This window comes from Budorcas taxicolor, chromosome 15, assembly GCF_023091745.1.
Source record: "Budorcas taxicolor isolate Tak-1 chromosome 15, Takin1.1, whole genome shotgun sequence".
NCBI lineage: Eukaryota > Metazoa > Chordata > Mammalia > Artiodactyla > Bovidae > Budorcas > Budorcas taxicolor.
In genome coordinates, this window is record NC_068924.1 from 24,324,184 (window position 1) to 24,344,994 (window position 20,811).

Here is a 20,811-nt window from a genome sequence, read left to right on the forward strand (position 1 = left end):
CCCTGAATTAGGGAACACCCAACCGTTGCTCTCAGGGAAAATATAGGGTGTTTTCTGTGAGCCTCTGATCACAACATACTTCGTTTTACATGTTTCTATTTAAAAATACCTTATATAATACATATTGTTAAAAGATCCTGATGCTGGGAAAGATTGAGGGCAAGAGGAGAAGAGGGCGACAGAGGATGAGGTGGTTGGATGGCATCACTGACTCAATGTATATGTGTTTGAGCAAACTCTGGGAGAGAGTGAAGGGCAGGGAAGCCTGGTGTGCTGCAGTTCATGGGGTCGCAAAGAGTCAGACATGACTTAGTAACTGAAAAACAACAATGATACGTATTGTTGATTCATTAACATTGAACTCCCAGCCAACAGAGCTACAACTTATGCTTGAATGAAGCTTGTGTAACGTATGTATTTTCCACTTATGGCATATCATAGCCTTCTTGTCTTAGTAGACAATACTTCAACATCATGACTGGGGACCATTTTAAATAGTGAAGTCACCAACGCAAAGCACAAAAATATGAGAAACATAGGCACCAAACTGACCCTGAAAAACACACTACATACAGTAGGATTGCTGAAGCCACAAGGTAGAATTTGCCTAGTTCTTCCCCAACTAAGATGTGTGTGTTGGCAACTCAATTTTTCACTGTCTAGGAGTGATTGCCGAAGCCCTGCAAGTCCTGATTTTCAGTTCAGTTCATTTCAGTCACTCAGTCGTGTCTGATTCTTTTGCGATCTCATGGACTGCAGCACGCCAGGCCTCCCTCTCCATTACCAACACCCAGAGTTCACTCAAATTCAGGTCCATTGAGTCAGTGATGCCATCCAGCCATCTCATCCTCTGTCGTCTCCTTCTCCTCCTGCCCAGTCTTTCCCAGCATCAGGGTCTTTTCTGAGTCAGTTCTTCGCATCAGGTGGCCAAAGCATTGGAGTTTCAGCTTCCACATCAGTCCTTCCAATGAATATTCAGGACTGATCTCCTTTAGGATAGACTGGTTAGATCTTGCAGTCCAAGGGACTCTCAAGAATCTTCTTCAACACCACAGTTCAAAAGCATCAATTCTTCGGCGCTCAGCTTTCTTTATAGTTCAACTCTCACACCCACACATGACTACTGGAAAAACTATAGCTTTGACTAGATGGACCTTTGTTGGCAAAGTAATGTCTCTGCTTTTTCATATGCTGTCTAGGTTGGTCATACCTTTTCTTCCAAGGAGTAAGCGTCTTTTAATTTCACGGCTGCAGTCAATATCTGCAGTGATTTTGGAGCCCCCCAAAATAAAGTCTGTTGCTGTTTCCCCATCTATTTGCTGTGAAGTGATGGGATCAGAAGCCGTGATCTTAGTTTTCTGAATGTTGAGCTTTAAGCCAATTTTTTCACTCTCCTCTTTCACTTTCATCAAGAGGCTCTTTAGTTCTTCTTCACTTTCTGCCATAAGGGTGGTGTCATCTTCATATCTGAGGTTATTGATATTTCTCCCGGCAATCTTGATTCCAGCTTGTGCTTCATCCTAGGGTCACAAATAAATTTTAGTGAATGGGCAAATCCACAAATATGGAATCTGTGAATTCTGAGAGTCAATTGTATCTTTATTATTATGAATTGAAGTTTGTAATTGATATTCACTTCTTTTTTTTCAAAGGTGTCTAGTGACCACACTGTGAGCTTTTAGAGGAGTTAGCATACAGTAGGAAATAATGACAGAAATTAACATGGAGAACTTACTATGAAGTATGCATTTTCTCATTCAGTCCTAGCAAGAATTCTCTGAATTATGTACTGTTACTATTCTCACTTTACAGATGGGGAAAGCAAGCTTTAGTGGTGATAGTAACATTTGCCTACGGTAACACAATCAGTTCAGTCGCTCAGTCGTATCCGACTCTTTATGACCCCATGGACTGCAGCGCGCCAGACTTCCCTGTCCATCACCAACTCCCAGAACTTACTCAAACTCATGTCCATTGAGTCAGTGATCCCATCCAACTATTTCCTCCTCTGTCATCCCCTTCTCCTCCTGCCTTCAATCCTTCCCAGCATCAGGGTCTTTTCCAATGAATAAATGAGTATGGTAACGCGTATGGTACCACAGTAAATAGCAAAGGCTGGATTTGTACCCAGGCGATCTGACTCGAGAACCCACATGCTTAATAGCTGGGCTATTCTACCTGTGAATTATCTGGAAAGGAAATGCAAGACCTTCAGCATAATGTGCTGCTCAGCCCCTGAGAGGGGCAGTCTATCCAGCTGGAGAGGAAAGAGGAGTGGCTTCTAGGAGGAAGCAGAGCTGATGGCAGGAGCACTCATGCGTGGTCCTCCAGATCACTGAATGCACTCATTGGTTTTGATGCAGAATCTGGCCTCTGTTCCCCAACACTGAATCGAATCTCGTAGACAGAGTTTTGGGTGAAGTAGAAAAGAACAGCTCTATTGCTTTGCCAGGCAAAAGGGGCTACAGAGGCAAATGCCCCCCAAACTGTGTGTCCCAACCAGGAGGGGGTAGTGCAGAGCTGAATAGTAATGGTTCAAAGAGAAGGGAGTGATCAGTTGGGAAATCCTTCTGATTAGTTAGTGGAAGGCAGCATCTCAACCTTCTGATTCCAACTGGTTTGCAGTCTACCTGCTTATGGGCAGCATACTGTTAATTTCTCCCACCTGGTAGGGGTTCAGTACCTGTAAAGTAGCTTAACCAAATTGTTACATCTGTCCCTTGAAGGGGAGCCAGGACTCTGCCCTAAAGCTGCACTATTGCTTCTTGACTGTTCCTCCCCTGCCTGCAGCTCCCCTCCCTTCTCTAAGAGCAGCTGTTTAGATCAGCCCGTTGGAACTCAAGGAAGGTCACAGAGGCTGAACGAAGCTCACAGTAAGTACTCTCCCTACAAACCTTCAAGTTGCGAACTTTCAAAGATGCAAACCTGCGTTCACATGTCCAATCACGTCTCTGACAAATACTGTCGCGTTCACGTATTGTCTATAGGTGGTTATGCTCTTGTGTTCTTTACTGTACACAGTATCTTTATTTCAAGCCCAGGATATCCAGAAGCAAGTGTAAAGGCAGCGGGGATGTAGCAGGCACTGATGTCAACCCCTGTATGCGGCTGTTGCACTATACTACTGTACTTTTCAAGATACTGTACTGTAAGATTAAGAGTGTTTATTTTTGTGTTTGTTTTTTTGTGTATTATTTGTGTGAGGAGTATTATAAACCTCTTACAGTACAATACCATATAGCTGATTATGTTAGTTGGGTACCTAGGCTAACTCTGTAGGACTTACAAATTGGACTTAGGAATGTGCTCTGAGAACAGAACTCATTTGTATGTAGGTGACTGACTATATTTCCTGTAATCAAGAAATGGGGGACACAGAAAGTCTTTTGTGCCCAGGAGCCCCACAGGGTGATTCTCAGTTTCAGTTGGAGGAGGCAAATGGCCAAGGCGGTCATCTGGAAGGAAAGGTTTCTGCTTAGGGGTGAATTGTCCAGCTTGGACCTATTGGCCTGAAGGCAGGGGCACAGGCGTTTCAGGGCCCTGCTAGGGACTTGGCAGCACTAGCATGACAGGGAGGTACCCAGCAGCAAAGTGTGGGGCCCCGAGGGCACATGACCTTGGATATGAGGGTCTTTAAGGTAGTAGCCTGGCCCCTGGCTATGTCAGAAGTGGGAAGATGGTACTTCTACCACCCACTACGCAGGGTCTAGAAGGCTATGTGTAGGGCAGAAACCTTGGGAATCACCTCTCGTGTTCTCTAGGGTCAGAAGTGGCTACTCAGACCAGGCCAGAGTCCTAGCTATTGAGTCGCTGGCCATTATCAGGCTGACAGTGTTCCCAGGCTGCTGGGCCTTGAGGAAATGGCTCAGGGAATAAGCGAGTATGAAAAGAAATACCACATCAGGTGCAGAGGCATCCATAACGCCTTCCTTCTCGAAGGGGAACTCACACTCAAAGCCCTGTTGGCGGCCTGGAGGTTCTGATTCGGGGTGTAATTGCGCTCTGCTCTCAATGCACGCCGCTGCCACTCGCGGGCCTCCTGAGTCCTCTCCGTGGTCGCGGGAGCCAGCTTAGACGCGCTGTGATGGGAAGAAGGCTCCGAAATGGCTCCAGTGAGAGCAATTTCCATACTTCAGAGCAATTCCAGGAACCTTTCCAGGGACAGAAAGGCCAAGATCTCTAAAGAAAGCATAAAGCGGCGGCCGCTTCCTGTGCACAAATTCTCCTTCCGCCTGAGGGAGCACCTGGTCTCTACCTCCACCCCGACTCCCTGTCCCAGCCCGCAAGACGACTAAAGAGCCGGCTGCACCCAGGCTCTCCCTTCGTGGCTCCTGTCTCCTGCCACTGCTCTGATGACTTCATCTTGGCGAAGAACAACCTGCTCCCCACCCCCAGCCCTTCTCAAGGAACATCACTCCTCTCCCTCCCTCCTTCTGGTGGGGGCATCTGAGGAAAGGGTCAGGATCACCCCATCGGGTGGTGACATTTCCATCTTTAACGAATTCTCCCTTGATCATAACTTATACTATCCAGGTCTAATCTAGTTTCTCCAGGGCCTTGGCCTGTGGACTTGTGATCGTTTGCACAACGAGAGTGGATCTGGTCCAAATGAAGAAGTGGGTGAAATCCGTCTGCTTTAACCCGCACCATGCCCTTCTCTTATTTCTCCAGATACTGCCACTCTGATCTATTGCTCCCCAAGACATCATTTATTCCCCTGCAGCTTCCTTTTACTATTATCGGTGTTGGACCCTCGAGGCTTTCACTATAAGGAAAGAAAACATATGAATGCTTAACCAAAATAAAGTGTGTGAGTGCCACCAGCCTCCAAGACTGTCTTAACACGGAAAACAAAAACAACAAAAAGCAAAACACCCAATCTGACTCCAAAAGCATTGAAAAGTAACACATGCATGTTCAGAGGTGTCCTGAAGCAGCTGTGTTATACAGTACCACATGGAGAAAGACTTCCAAAGAACTCTCCTTTTGAATCTCCTCCTGCCGTCCCATTCCCCACGACAGCATATTTTCTCCTCTCTCTTCCTTTATCTTCCCAAACTTTTCTGCCCCAAGTGGCTGGCTTGCAGGCCTCATGGCCCAGCCACCCCACTGTGGGGATAGCTTTTCCTACTGTAACAGGGAGGAGCCAAGTGACTCCCTGGTGGATCTGTTTCTTTGCCTTGAACCTTTGCTTTTCATTGATAATCATACATATTGACTTGCCCCAGGGAACCCTGCCCCGCTGGCTGAATGTTAAACTAAAGTGGCTTTGTTCAGTTCACAGGGAGAAAATCTGACCCAGTGCTCCTGTGATTGGCTGCAGAAAAGAAGAAACAGAAGCATCCCATTTTGCAAGATAAATAGTATTTTTACTTCGCTTCCTCACCTCCTCTCCCTCTCTGTTCTATAAAAGAAATTGGCATCTGGACCTCAAAAGATGGCTTTTTGGAGACACGAGTCTGCTATCTTCTCAATCTGCCAGCCAACCCAGTGAAGTCAGTATTCCTTGCCTCAACACCTTGTCTGTTGATTTATTGGCCTGTTGTGTGGTGAGCAGAGTGAGCCTGGACTCGGTAACACCAATGCCTCTTCAACTTGCTTTGAAACAGAAGTAGCCACTCCAGACTAGCCTCCTGGATAGTCTTCCCTCTTTAGCCCCGTAATCTGCTCCATTTTCTGGGCTTCTTCAGTTTTGCCCAAGTCACAATAAAAGCTTTGGGGTAGAGCAACAGAAAGAAAATTCTGAGGTGGTACGGAAGTTGATATGTCCCAAACAGGTGGAATGGGTCACAGTCATGGTGTTATCTGACTAAGCTGGTTCTTCCCTAATATGTGTGTTGGTGCGGGGAGGGGTGGGGTATGCAAAGTGTTCTGTTCCACTTAAAACCCATGGCTCCTTTGAGCTGTGCTCAGATAGGTGAGTGGAGCAGGGACTTCAATGTAGAAAAACCCTCTACTGCTGCTAAAATCAGCTGCTGATCATGTGGCGTCTAAGGTTTCAGGCTATTTTGCAAATGGATTAGTTCAGAATCTGGCTCCTGACTTCTGTCTAGTATTACCTCTAGCTCCTTGCCCACATGTTTCCTTCGCTCTGACCTTGCTTGATTCTTAGTAACCGTTTTAATGTATCTTGCTGTCTTAGGATGATGTTGTTGTTCTGTCACTAAGCTGTGTCTGACTCTTTGTGACCCATAGGCTGCAGCACGCCGGGCTCCCCTGTCCTTCGCTATCTCCCAGAGTTTGTTCAGATTCGTGTCCACTGCGTTGGCGATGCTATCTATCCATCTCATCCTCTGCCGCCGCCCTCTCCTTTTGCTTTCAATCTTTCCCAGCAATATGGTTGGCTTTTTTTTTCTTTTGGAATGAGTCGGCTCTTTGCATCAGGTGGCTAAAGCACAGCTTCAGCTTCAGTCCTTCGAACACCCTCAGTGCTTATCTGGGTCGTGAAGTTCTTTATTGTACAGTTTTTCTGTGTATTCTTGCCACCTCTTCTTAATGTCTCCTGCTTCTGTTAGGTCCATACCATTTCTGTCCTTTATCGAGCCCATCTTTGCATGAAATGTTCCCTTGGTATCTCTTACTTTCTTGAGGAGATCTCTAGTCTTTTCCATCCTATTGTTTTCCTCTATTTCTTTGCATTGTTCACTTAGGAAGCCTTTCTTATCTCTTCTTGCTATTCTTTGGAACTCTGCATTCAAATGGGTATATCTTTCCTTTTCTCCTTTGTCTTTTGCTTTTCTTCTTTTCTCAGTTATTTGTAAGGCCTCCTCAGACAATGATTTCGCCTTTTTGCATTTCTTTGTCTTGGGGATGGTCTTGATCACTACCTGATGTCACGAACCTCCATCCATAGTTCTTCAGGCGGTCTGTCTTCCCTGTCACTCCAAACAGAAAGGTTCTAAAGATTTAGTTGTACTATCTCGGTCTCATTTCATCGGTAGGTACCTTTGGCTTGGCCCCAGGCTTCAGGCAGGAGATGGATTCTGATTCCCTTCCACTCAGAGGATGCTCTTGGCACCTTTCTCACTGAATCGAACACCTGGCCTCCACACCTTCTTGCTGGCCCAGTTTTTGCTTGTACTGCATAGCTTCAGCTCCTGCCTACCTTTTTATAGACTTCCTCTATCTTCTCAAACAGAATGAAATGTTCCCTCTTATGGGGAGGGAACACATTTTATTTCCTCCACATTATGTATAATCTGTTACCCAGAACACATTATATTATGATCATTTATGTACAGCCCCCTCTACTTAACAAGACTGTAAGCACTTTGAAGGTAAAGATTATACCCTATTTGTCTTGCTGTTCAATGCCTGGCACAATGGCTGTAGATTAGTGAACTTGAATTTAAGGGGTTTCAGGGCCTCTTAAGAAACCCAGTTTTTCACTGTAACTCAGAAATGGGTCTTCACTGATATAACATGATGTTTGTGGAAGATAATTTACAGGCATAACCAAAAGGCATGTATTTGGACTCTGAAAATGATGTTCTAATCTGCCTGTTTGTGTGCTAACTTGGGCAAGGCCTTTTATTTGCCCTCATTTTGCTCCTTTGAAGATATAATTGCTTCTTGGTTCCATATTTCTATTGCTCATTACACCGTTCCATACCATTTCATTCTGAAAATAAAACAAAATAGGATATTTAAAATTAATGATGTGGGGCACAGCATTTTTTTTTTTTCTCTACCTCTAGGCAGAATTAGCAAATGGCTTGAACACCAGCCATTCTTTTTATTGGAAGCATCTGGGTTTCATTAGAGTAAGAAAAATCACTGATTATGAGGGGAGAGGCCCCAGACCTACATTTCAAAGGATCACTGGGATATTTATCACTTCTGTCACCTCCTTCCCATGTCCAGCAGGTTTGGGGTGGCTACTCCTGTTTCAAAGCAAGTTGAAGAGGCATTGGTTTTTAAATTTGAAAATTCCTAGTGTAAGGCATTCCACATTAGTTCCATCCTCAAAGATTAAAAAAATGAGCAGTTTCTTGGATGACACAAGCTCGTATGCCGGAGTTCTGTATCTTTTGTGACTGTCCTTGTTCGTGAAGAAACCAAAGTATCAGTGGGGTCTACTGACCATGGGTTTTTTTTTTTTTTAATGTTATTCATCTTTATTTCTTTTATTTATTTGTTTTAATGGTAGGATAATTACTTTACAGTAGTGTGGTGGTTTTTGCCACACATCGACATGAATCAGCCATGGGTGCACATGCGTCCCCCCATCCTGAACCCCCTCCCCACCCCATCCCTCTGGGTTGTCCCAGAGCACCGACTTTGAGTGCCCTGCTTCATGCATTGAACTTGCACTGGTCGTCTATTTTACATATGGTAATATACATTTCAGTGATATTCCCTTAAATCATCCTACCCTCCCCTTCTCCCACATAGTCCAAAAGCCTGTTCTTTACATCTGTGTGTGTGTGTGTGTGTGTGTGTGTGTGTGTTTGCTGTCTTGCATATAGGATTGTTGTTACCATCTTTCTAAATTCCATATATATGCATTAATACATTGTTTTGGTGTTTCTCTTTCTGACTTACTTAACTCTGTATAATAAGCTCCAGTTTCATCCACCTCATCAGAACTGACTCAAATGAATATTTTTTATAGCTGAGTAATGTTCCATTGAGTATATGTACCACAACTTCTTATGAAAGTAGCTGAAGGTTTGTCCTTTCCCCCCAAGCACCATAACTAGCTTAAAATGGAATTTGCAAAGACACACAATGGAGCTACTATATGAGGGGATAGAACATTCAGTGAGAGGTGTTACAAGGGTACTAATACTATAATAACAGTATTTGACTTTGTTTACATACTAAGTCCTTTACTTATTCTATTATAGTTGGATATGTGATTTGGAGAAATGTTATTAAAGGTCTTTCTGTTTTCTTAAGCTTGCTTCTCTCTTACCTCCCAGCTGACTAATACAGGAAAATCTGACTTCCTCCTCTGGTGATCACTTTGCCCTTGGGAAACTTTAGCAGGATTAGGGGAAAGCGGTGGAGTAGGTCTCCTTAACTTACATGCTCGTGTGTTGTGGTTTATGTTAATTATAAACCTGAAATTGCTGAAAATGCAGCTCAGATTGGCTTAATCATTAAAGGGCATATATTGATTCACATGCTGAAAAGCCTGTAAACACCAGGCTTCAGTTAAGGCTTTACCCACAGCAATTCTTGTTAACACGAAGGACCCTGCCTTCCTCTCCGTGTATTTCCCTGAGTGGCCATGAGATGGCTCTAAGTAGCTTTGAGGGTTAAGGACTTTCTTGTTCAAATCCAAAAGAAAAAGATTTGTCAGGTAGTTTCAAAAGAAGAGTGAAGCCATTTTCTCCAGAATCTTTCAGAAAATGTGTCTTTGTTTTGACTGACTCTAATTAGGTCATCCCTGGACTGGTCATGGTGATGGGGGAGCAGTGAGACCTTCAGTCTGTCGAGGCCCATCCCTGGAATCGTGTGGTCAGCTTCCCTGCAAGGACATGAGCTCTCAAAGCGGGGGATGGACACCCAGAGAAAATCAGGGCACTGAGTCAGAGGGACTGGATGGCACGTGTTCCCAAACAGCACATTTCTTCAGGAAAGAAACATCTTCACTCCCTTCTCTGAGCTTGGAGGCAAAAGAACTGGGGGCTCAGTCAGGACAGGAATGAGGCCCTGAGGAAAGGAAGCACAAGGTAAGCCAGGCTCTAGTCTAGCCCGGGGTTTGGAGAGACCAAACCACTGACCTGTGTCCTCCCAGCCCTCCTGGTTAGAAGCCCCTCCCTAGGAACAGTGTACCTTGGCCAGAATTCCTGTCTGCACGTGCTTAGGGCATCATGTAGAGTCGAGTGGGTAGGCAACTAGTTCCCAGCTGGTTCAGTGATAAAGAATCTGTCTGCCAGTGCAGGTGACTCAAGAGACGCAGATTTGATCCCTGGGTCAGGAAGATCTCTTGGTGTAGGAAATGGCAACCCACTCCAGAATTCTTGCCTGGAAAATTCCATGGACAGAGGAGCCTGGCGGGCTACAGTCCATGGACTCACAAACAGACATGACTGATCACCCAGGCAAGTAGTATGATCAAGCAAGGAGGTATGGCATGGGGATTCAGGATGTCAGCTACCTTCACATTTATCATCACCAACCATGAAAGAAGCAGCCACAGGTCAATACGAACATTCTCCAGTTTTATGATAATACCTCAATCGGCGGACTTTCCTGTTCCTTCATTTCTTCATTTGTTAAATAAGGATAATGGGATCCCGGTAACCTCCTTGCGTATTTTCTGATGAGGATTTCAAGACAGAATGTTTTTGCTCTTTGTCCCAGATTTTAGTCCTACTGCATAAAATTGGGAACTTCCACCCCATGCCTACCTCTGTTGGCTTCTCTTTCTTCCTCCATACTAGCCCCTTCCAAAGGAAGGAGGAGTCACACATTTGATTAGTCAGCTATTTATTATTTGTACAGTTTAACCAAGTTGGAAATAATATCCAAAGAATTATTTGTTCTTCCATTTAATATTATCTATAGACAGATCATACAAGAGTCAATGGAATAAGCCTACAGACAGGGTATGCATGAATGCTAAATCACTTCCGTGGTGTCTGACTCTTTCCAACCCCATGGACTGGATCATTCCAAGCTCCTCTGTCCATGGGATTCTCCGGGCAGGGATACTAGAATGGATTGTGATGCCCTCCTCCAGGGAGGATCTTCTCCATCCAGGGACCAAACCTGCCCCTTTTATGTCTCCTTCGTTGGCAGCTGGGTTCTTTACCACTAGCGCCACCCGGGAAGCCATATTTCCCATATTTTGCAGAGAGAAAACTGAGGCTTGTTGCATGTCCCTGATAGAAGGCTGTGGCCAAGGCCACTCATACCCACATCTCAGTGGGCTCTTCACCCTGGCAATAGGACCCACAGAAGGGTTTCCCCAGATATGAAGAAAGCACCTGGGGTGTCTGTTAAAAATGTAATTTCCAGGACTGTACCGCATCTCTGAATCAGCCTCTCCAGTGATGAGACATAGCATTTGCAACTTTAACAAATATCTGGATCATTCTTAAGCATATTAAAGTTTCAGAACCTCTGGTTTAGAAGGCTTAAGTCATAGAAGACAGGAAAAATGTTCAGCACTGTGAACTGGGGCTTCTGAGCTGGCTGGATCTGCACAGACTTTACCCTGAATAGAAGCTGGATGAGCAGCCAGATTCTTGTCTCCTCAGAAAATATCATCAGGCCAAACCAGTAGAAATGGATGCATTTGGTCCATGTGGCTATCTGTACATACAGCACATGGTTCCTGGGTTTTGAGCTATAGGGAAAGGAGAAATGGCCTAAGAGAGGTTCAAGATAGCTGTTAACACCATCTGAGAAGCAAGTTACCCAGCTCAGTTGCACTAAAAATCACTCTACCTCCTGACATATGTGAAGACCTTGTTGTTGTGTAGTCGCTAAGTCATGTGACCACATGGATTGTAGCCCACCAGGCTCCTCTATGAGATTTCCAGGCAAGAATAGTGGAGTGGGTTGCCATTTCCTTCTTCAGGGGATCTTCCTGACTCAGGGATCAAACCCAGGTCTCCTGCATTGGCAGGCGGATTCTTTACCACCGAGCCACCAGCAAAGCCCGATACCTACTGGGGTATAAAAGTTGCATTCCTGCCATATTCCTGCCATGTTTGGCTGCATTCTGGCCATGATCTTTATTGGAGCTTCCTTGTGTGTTCTGCGTGTGTGTGTTGGTTGGGGGAGGGTGGGGGTGTTGAAAGGAAGGGTGGGGGAAAAAGGCAGTAAGCTGAGTACACCTATAAATTAGCCTGATGTTTTATAAACTGCTGATTGTGATAGACTGGTGGGTTTTACAGCAATTCAGTGACCAGAATTTTTAAGTGGGCTGGAAAAGGGTGAAATGCAGAATAGGACAGGCTAGAATAGATCACTGTTTTAACCACAGTAAGGGAGGTGTGCTGCAGTTTATAGGGCTGAAGACTCGGACACGACTTGGCGACTGAACAACAAGGGAGGGAGGGGTGGACAGTGAATCAGGATGCAACATTTCTTAATTCTGATAGTGGCCAAAATGTTGAAAACTGCTGGGTTTGAGAAAACCTGCATTGATATAAGACCGACAATTTAGAAGATTTTTATCCTTAGCCAAAGGTCATGATATCAGGCATCTTGATTCCAAATCCAGTGCTTTTTTTCTCTTACATTAAAAAAAAATCATTTTTGGTTGCGCTGGGTCTTTGTTGCTGCACTTGAGGTTTCTCCAGTTGCTGTGCTCAGGCTTCTTCTTGTGGTGGCTTCTCTTGTTGTGGACCACAGGCTCTAGGTGTTGCATATATCGGGCTCTAGAGCGCAGGCTCAATAGTTGAGGCGCATGGGCTTAGTTGCCTCACAGTATGTGGAATCATCCCAGACTGGGGTTCGAACCTGTGTCCCCTGCACTGGCAGGCAGATTGTTTACCACTGGACCACCACGGAAATCCTCTGTTATGTTTCAATGCAGCATACACTTCCCTCGGTCTGCAAACTCTGTGCATTTTCACTTCTAACAATTGAACAACGGGTTAATATAACTTTATTCTTCTATTCCCTTACTATTGAATATTTTCATAATTTCATTTGTTAGCAATTATAAATAATTCTGCCATGAATATTTTTATAATTATAGGCTTGTTCTGATGAATTACCTAAATGGGATCCATTTTCTGCTATCATCATTTTCATGGCTCTTACTGAAAAACAAAACAAAACAAAAGAAACCAATTTACACTTCTGCCAACAACCATTTCCCACTAGTCTCCCAGGTACTAAATGTTATCATTTACCCTTATACTGTTATCTAATATGTGTTAAACGGTCCCTTATAATTGTTTTCATTTGGATTTCCTTAATTACTTTTGAGGTTTAGTGTTTCGATGTTGGTTTATGTTGACAATCCTGATGTACATACTGCCTATGTGTGTCCCAGACTTCTTCTCCACTGGGAACCTTGTTTGGATGACTCAGTACATTTTAAACTTTAAATATGCAGCCATATTTATGGGAAACTTTTATAGCAAACATTTTTCCTATTCCGTTACATCTCTTTTTGCTTTAAATTTGAAGCATTCCCTTACATCACAGTTTTACATTTTTATATACGAAATTCTATTCATCATTATCTTTTCCTTTGAACTTCTTCGTGATTTAGATCATCATGTAAATCTATAAATCATAATTTTTTCCTCTGAATTTCTTCCATGATTTAGATCATAAGGAAAAATAATCTCCTTTTGTAAAAAAAAAAATCTTATACTTAAGCATTCTGTTTAATTTCTTCTAATATGATTTTTAATTCTGATGTTACGTACACAGAATGAAAAATTCCTCACTTTTGTGGCATGTGAGTGTGTACATCATGAGCAGAATTGTTACAGCCTTTTTGCCATTCTTCTAAATCAGTCATTCGCAATGAGTGGTCCCAAGATCAACTGCATCATATCACCTAGGAACTTGTTAGAAATGTGAATTTTCAGGCCCCGTTCCACACCTATGGAATAGAAACTCTGGGAGTAATCTATGGGCTAATAAGCCCTCCAGGTGACGCTTATTCACTGTTCTAATTCAATCCTAATACATGTTTACTTGGGTGCAAGCGCAGTGCGGCGACAGTAACACTCACTTCTAACTTTTAATTAATTGATAGTAGAAATCAGCTGCCTTTGCTCGAAGCCCACAGAGCATCATTTCTTCAAGTTATCAAAATGTCTAACTACAATGTCCCTTCTACCTTCTCTTCTTTTTAGTATAGCCAATTATATGCCCAAGACTTCAATTTGCAATTTTGCTTGTAACCATCCTTCACGCAACACCCCTATTACTGCTTGATACGTTTTAAAGTTTGCATGAAGCTGTTCTCTCAGTTACCCTCTTGGGTTATTAGCTTTAAGATGTTATGTGTATTTTTATCTTTGCTCGTGGAGAATTTCTCAGCTGTGCTTTCTGATTATTTCCTGCTCGCATGGGTCTATGCCTAGTGGTGTCACTGCTGATTTTCTTCCTTCTCCCAAGGTCAGTGTTCAAGCACCATTTAATAATATATATAAGATTGACAAAAATAACATCCTTAAAATATTGTTCTAAGATATCAAAGGAAATTTAAGAATTTTTCAGGAAGGAAGAAAATAGGAAATATCAATGTTGCTAACCAAGAATGCCACTAAGTATACAGGAGGATTTTCAAAGGGCAGGATGTTGATGGTGTCACAGGAATTAATCCAGGTATGGCTCTGGTTCTAGATATTCACAAAATGCATATAATCAATTTACCAGGCTCTGCAGGAGCTGGTCAGTAAGCATAAGTGTCCAACTGCCAGCACTCTTGGAGATGTTCTCTAGAATCATCCTTTTTCTGATCTATTTGATTGCCAGTTATCCCCATCTGTGAAGGCTCACCCTGATTATAGTCAACCATTCCTGCAATGTTTGGCCTAAGCAGATGTCACTCTTCATACCTCAGCTGGTCTCTACAGTCTGAGATGGATGCAGTGGAATAGAACTATATTCCTCCCAGAGCCAGCACCAGCTCCATCACCTGGTGCTAGAGAGGGCTTTACCCAGAGAGTGATCCTGGGGATCACCAACTGCCTTCAGAACACCTCACAGTGCATCTCAAGCACTGGCTAGTTGAGCCTGGCTATATTCAAACCTTGCCAGGCAGAGGGTGTTTAAGAATGTTTAACCAGACTGGAATCTTTAAGTGGGATAAGTACATCCATATTCCATGCCTCGGGCAACCAATAAAGTTAAGTTGTAAACATCCTTCAGTGCTTTTCACAGCAATGATCCAAGCTTATCATCACCTTTTTCCAACTTGCTGCTATTTTGATTCCCTCAAGGACAATGGTTCAGACTCCACCCCAGACTTTTCCATTCTAGACCTCCACAGTTAGGATATTACACTCATAGGGTCCCTTGGGATGAAGCCTTGGGTGTCTTCCCAGGAGAGTTCTGGGAGGTTGCAGGTATTTATTACAATATCCACTCCAGAGCCATACCTACATGGAAGCAGTGAAGGGTCAGGGTGTTCTGGAGTCCCTGTACCTGATAAACAGGTCACAGCAGAGAAAGCCACTTTGGTGGGCAGGTGCCACCGCGACTAGACGATTAGCAAAAGTGAGGAACTGCCCACTGCACTCTCCGGTTCTGCTCCTCACATCATTACATAGGCCTCCTGGATAATCTTAACTCCCAAACCGTTTTAAGGGAGTTTAGAACAATTTCCTATCCTTCTCTTACGGCTACAAATCTTATTATTTGTAGCCAGGACCTATGACCTATTTGAGGGGAAAGTGAAGAAATGGGTTGTTTCATGTTTGAGAGACAGCAACATCCTATCAATTGGCTGCTTAGAACTTCAGAACTGCGGTTGGTCTGAGGGCCCCACACCTGAGAACTGAGTTAGTATGTGACCCAGAAGCTCACTCAGGGATGAGGCCAGGTAACTGGAGCCACCGACTGGGGGCTGCTGCCTTTGGCAGCTGTCCTGGAAATCTCACCTGTGCGTATATGCATATTTCGGTTCAGTCACTCAGTCGTGTCTGACTCTTTGTGACCCTGTGGATTGCAGCACGCCAGGCTTTCCTGTCCATCACCAGCTCCTGAAGCTTGCTCAAACTCATGTACATGGACTTGACAATGCCATCTAACCAGTTCATCCTCTGTCATCCCCTTCTCCTCCTGCCTTCAAGCTTGCTCAGTATCAGGGTCTCTTCTAATGAGTCAGTTCTTCACATCAGGTGGCCAAAGTACTGGAGCTTCAGCATCAGTCCTTCCAATGAATATTCAGGACTGATTTCCTTTAGGATTGACTGGTTTGATCTCCTTGCAGTCCAAGGGACTCTCAAGAGTTTTCTCCAACACCACCACTCATGCTTTTGAGTTCAAAAGCATCAATTCTTTGACGCTCAGCTTTCTTTATGGTTCAACCCTCACATCCATACATGACTATTGGAAAAACCATAGCTTTCACTAGACAGACCTTTGTCAGCAAAGTAATGTCTCTGCTTTTTAATATGCTATCTAGGTTGGTCATAGCTTTTCTTCCAAAGAGCAAGCATCTTTTAACTTCAGTGCCTTTTAATATTTTAATGAAATTAAAAAATATATACTTATATATGTATAAATTTATTTGGCTGCACTGGGTCTCGGTTGAAGCATGCAGGATCTTTTAGTTGCAGCATGTGGGATCTAGTTCCCTGACCCAGGATCAAACCCAGGCACCCTGTCTTGGGAGTATAGAGTCTTAGCCACTGGACAACCAGAGAAGTCCCATCTGCATGGTATAGTTCTGAGAACAAGAGGATTCTGAGAGCCCAGCAAGTCCAGGACCCCAAGCATGATAGTCCCTTTCTTAACTGGCACCTCAGGCAGGATTTTTCTGGTCCTCTCCTGAAAATTAGAGATTTAGGCATTCATACCATCTTTCTTATATATCACAGAATACTGACATTAACTTACAGTGGTGACTATACTTTTCTGGAGCTTCCCAGGTGGCACAGTGGTAAAGAATCTGCCTGCAATGCGACAGACATGGGTTTGATCCTTGGGTCAAGAAGATCTCATGGAGATGGAAATGGTATCCCACTCCAGTATTCTTGCCTGGAAAATTCCATGGACAGAGGAGCCTGGTGGGCTACAGTCCATGGGGTCTCAAAGAGTCAGATAACCACTGAGCACACATGCCTGAAAGTGACTAATTTCCCCACTCATAGTACTGAGTACCTGGACACCCATATCTGTAGTCAAAAGACTACTCCATGGGCAAATAACGAGAGTCTATGGCTTGGATAATCTTAAGGGATTTCATTCAGATCATGAAGGCCTACTGAGGCCATTCCCACTGTGCAGAAAGAAGAGTGACAGGAATATTTGTGTCCACCAGATATGGTCACTCTCCTTTGGAATGTACTAGATGGACAGTGACACCTTACTGTTAGCTGCTTTTCTTATAAAAGCTAACTTCATTATTCTGATAATGATGAAATATTAATTGACTGGATTAATGCTGCTTATATTGGAAACAATTTTGTCCTGTTTATATTCATGCATCCATTCATGTAGCAAGTATTTATTGAGCTGGTATATGTATCAGACACTATTGTAGGCACTGCTGATATGATTATGGGAAACTAAAGATTCCTGTACTCGAGGAGCTTTGACTGTGTGTTTCATTTTCCTCAGGAAACATACTGTTGGCTTTCATTGGATCTGAGGTTTTTGTCAGGACCTCTCAAAATGATGTCAGAGATCACTTTTTGAGGATGACTATCCCCAGTTTGAGGTGGCCTTGACATGGACCACATTTGTGGAAAAGAAAGTTTCCTTTTGTAATATCTGATATAAGCATTTTCTATTTAAACATTCCCCCACCCCCTTTGGCAGCAAGAGATTATCAACAACAAAAAAAAATAAGGCAGAATTCACGAGTAGGGTTTTGTTTGATGACATGTGGGAAGCATAGTACTTAATTTCAAGGCAATATTATGAGTTTTCAATGTAATTTGACAGTGTTTGGAAAGTCTTCCTTGAAAGTGCTTATTCTTGAAATAACCATGCATCTCACATGGTAGATGTATTTCATGAGAAGAAAAGAAAGATTTCATGATTTCATGCAGATTGAGCAAGAGTTTTCCTTCAGTACTTAAGCACTATTCCCTTTTGTAAACATGTGCATTCTTTTTGTGAAAATATCCTGCCTACATCATTGTGATGGTCACTGTTGGTGCCTTACTCAAAAGCATCCCCTTCATTCTTTTTTGCTAGCAGAATTATTTACTTTGGGTGGTTCCCACTGAACTCAGAAGACGTACCCTAATTAGTCCATGATCTCATCTTCCTTAAGGGAGATTGGTTTAGGCATGAATATTTGATGTAATTTGGCCAATGAGAGATAAAGAGAAATCTGCATAGGGGCTTCTGGGAAGGGTTCCTCAAAGGAGGTGGATGAGGTGAAACGCATTTTTCCCCCCTTGCCTTTGAATATTATGAGATGAGGATGGGATGCTTGAAGTTTATATGTTGCAGATGTGAGAGGACAGACTAAGGACAAAAAATAAAACCATATAGAGGACAGCAGAGCCTTGAAATGAAAAGAACTTGGGTCTTTGTGGCATCCTTTAACCACTGAACTAACCATCTTGGAATTTCTCTGAATTTACTGAAGACAATAAATCCCCTATAATTTGAGTTAGTCATCTCCAAAATGGAAGGAAGAAAATAACAGCACATCTATTTCTATTTTAGCACACAGATGAAAACAAAAAAACTTATTTGAAATAGATAGTTTGAAATCCGTTACTTTATTCAATCCATCATGTGGCAGACGCTGTGTCTCCAGACTGACCCTGGAGACAGGACTGGGAGTTATACCAAGTAGAGTCGTGATTTCCTCCATGTTTTCTTTCTTTGCTTGTTTCCAGAATATTGTGACACACTATAACTTACACATGCCCTGTTAAGTGGATTCAAGGCTTGTATTATTCTAAATAATAGAACTTGCACAAAACCTTGGGAAAGCATTCTCTAAAATTAATGTTTGCGAGTGTTTAAATTATTATATATTCCATTAATAAAAATCATTCATTGTGGGGCTTCCTTGATGGTTCAGTGGTTAAGAATCTGCCTTTCAATGCAAGAGAAACTGGTTCGGTTCTGGATCCAGGAAGATCTCACATGCTGCAGAACAACTAAGCTCGTGTTGTACAACTACTGAGCCCAAGCTCTGGAGCCTGCAAGGTGCAACTACTGAGCCCAAGCACTCTCAAGCCTGAACTCTGCTGTAACAGAAGTCCCCGCTCTGAGAAGCCTGTGAACCACAGCTAGAGTCGCCCCTGCTTGCCGCAACCAGACTGAAGCCCGAGCAGCAGTGAAGACCCAGTGCAGCCAGTAAATAATTAAGTAAATAATGAAAGTTTTGTTAAACCTTTAGAAAGTTATGTCAGGGTGTTACCACCAATAAGAACATAGTTACCCATCCTAAAATTCTTTAATGGAGCATTTCAATAGATTTTGAATCCATTTGTTAAAAATTGAAACTAAAATTCCAGTTGGTTTAGAAGAACAATAGTTTTCATTAGGAATGTCAGTAATATATTGCCCAGTTTCATAGTTTGGGTCTGGGACTGGAATAGTTTTTCGTGCTTTAGAAACCACAGGCAGTTATGAACATCTATGAATATTTGTGAGGGATCATTGTCTACACTGAGAGCCACCAGAACCTAATGTAAAAACAAACAACTTAAAATGAGACATCCACATTGAGTATTTCACAAATTTCCAAATAATATTTTCAAGTTTCAAAAATAATAAAGCACTATTCCTGCCAAAAATACTAGTAATAAGATATAATTATTTAAAAAATATGTATTATATTTTTTATTTACATTGTTAGCAACTCTACCTTTGTGTATGGTTATAAAATGTGTAGAATATGTTGGTATGGGCAATGTATATACTTTATATATAAATAGATGTATATCATTGTATAAGTTGAGTGCATTCTCCAACATTTTTCACTGTTAGGCATGAATAATCAAAAGATATACAAGATGATCACTGGTTTAAGCTACTTTTAATTAGGTCCTCTGTTACTTGCAGCCAAAATAGCCTCAGACAGTGCTTTACTTTCCAAGTGAAGCCATTTCTAATAGCTTTTGCATACACTTTTTAAAAATTAGTAGACTTTGCTTCCAGAACAGTTTTTTAGTTACAAAAGATTGAACTGAAACTACAGAGTTCCTATAGAGTTTCTTACATCCCCCATCCCACACAGTTTTCCTTAGTACAATATCTTGCATTATTATAATGTATTTGTTACAAGCCAATGTTGACACATTGCTATTAAAGTGCAAAGTTTACATTAAGGTTTACTTTTTGTTTTGTAGGGTCTGTGGACTTTGGCAAATGCATGGCCTGTGTTCACCGTTACAGTATCATACAGAATGGTTTCCCGGCCTTAAGATTCTCCTGTGCTCTGCCTGTTCATCCCGCCCTCCTAACCACTGGTGACCACTGATCTTTGTGCTGTCTCCACAGTTTTGCCTTTACCAGAATATCATGTAGTTAGAATCACAAAGTAATTAGCCTTTTAAGATGTCTTCTTTCACTTAGTAATATGCACTTATGTCTCTCCATGTCTTTTTGTGGCTTGATAGTTCATTTCTGTTCATCACTGGATAATATTCTCTGGTCTATATATAGTAATATCCAACTGGCTAATAATAATTTAATAATAACACAGGGAACTCGGCTTGGTGCTCTATGACAGCCTAGAGGGGTGAGTGGGAGGGGGGCTCAGGAGGGAGGGGATATATGTGTATTTTTTGCTGACTCACATTGTTGTACAGCAGAAACCAATACAACCTTGTAAACCAATCACCTTCCAATTAAAAATAAATGTTAAAAAATGGAGTGAAAAAAATTGAAATAATGTTTTACTGTCTAGTATTATATTATCTATTGATGTACGAATTTGTTTATCTATACACCTTTGGAACATATCTTGGGTGCTTCCAAGTTTTGGCAATTACGAATAAAGCTGCTATAAACATCTATGTGCAGGGTTTTGTATGGACATATGTTTTCAGCTCCTTTGGGTGAATACCAAGGAGCATAACTGTGGGATAATATAGTAAGAGTATGTTTAGTTTTGTTAAAAAAAAACAACACCAAACTGTCTTTCAAAGTGGCTGTGCCGTTTTGTACTCCCGCAAGCAAGGAATACAGGTTCCTGTCACTCCACACCCTCTCAGCGTTTGCTGTCAGTGTTTGGATTTC

At 42.6% G+C, this 20,811-nt stretch overlaps 1 long non-coding RNA gene across 1 annotated transcript; it reads left to right on the forward strand.

The window, feature by feature from the left end:
• Positions 1 to 2,862: 2,862 nt before the first annotated feature.
• LOC128060971 (uncharacterized) lies at positions 2,863 to 20,242 on the forward strand. The gene is made up of 3 exons (XR_008200661.1): positions 2,863 to 2,873; positions 9,388 to 9,680; positions 19,920 to 20,242. It is a non-coding gene; the product is annotated as an uncharacterized LOC128060971 (long non-coding RNA).
• Positions 20,243 to 20,811: the final 569 nt, after the last annotated feature.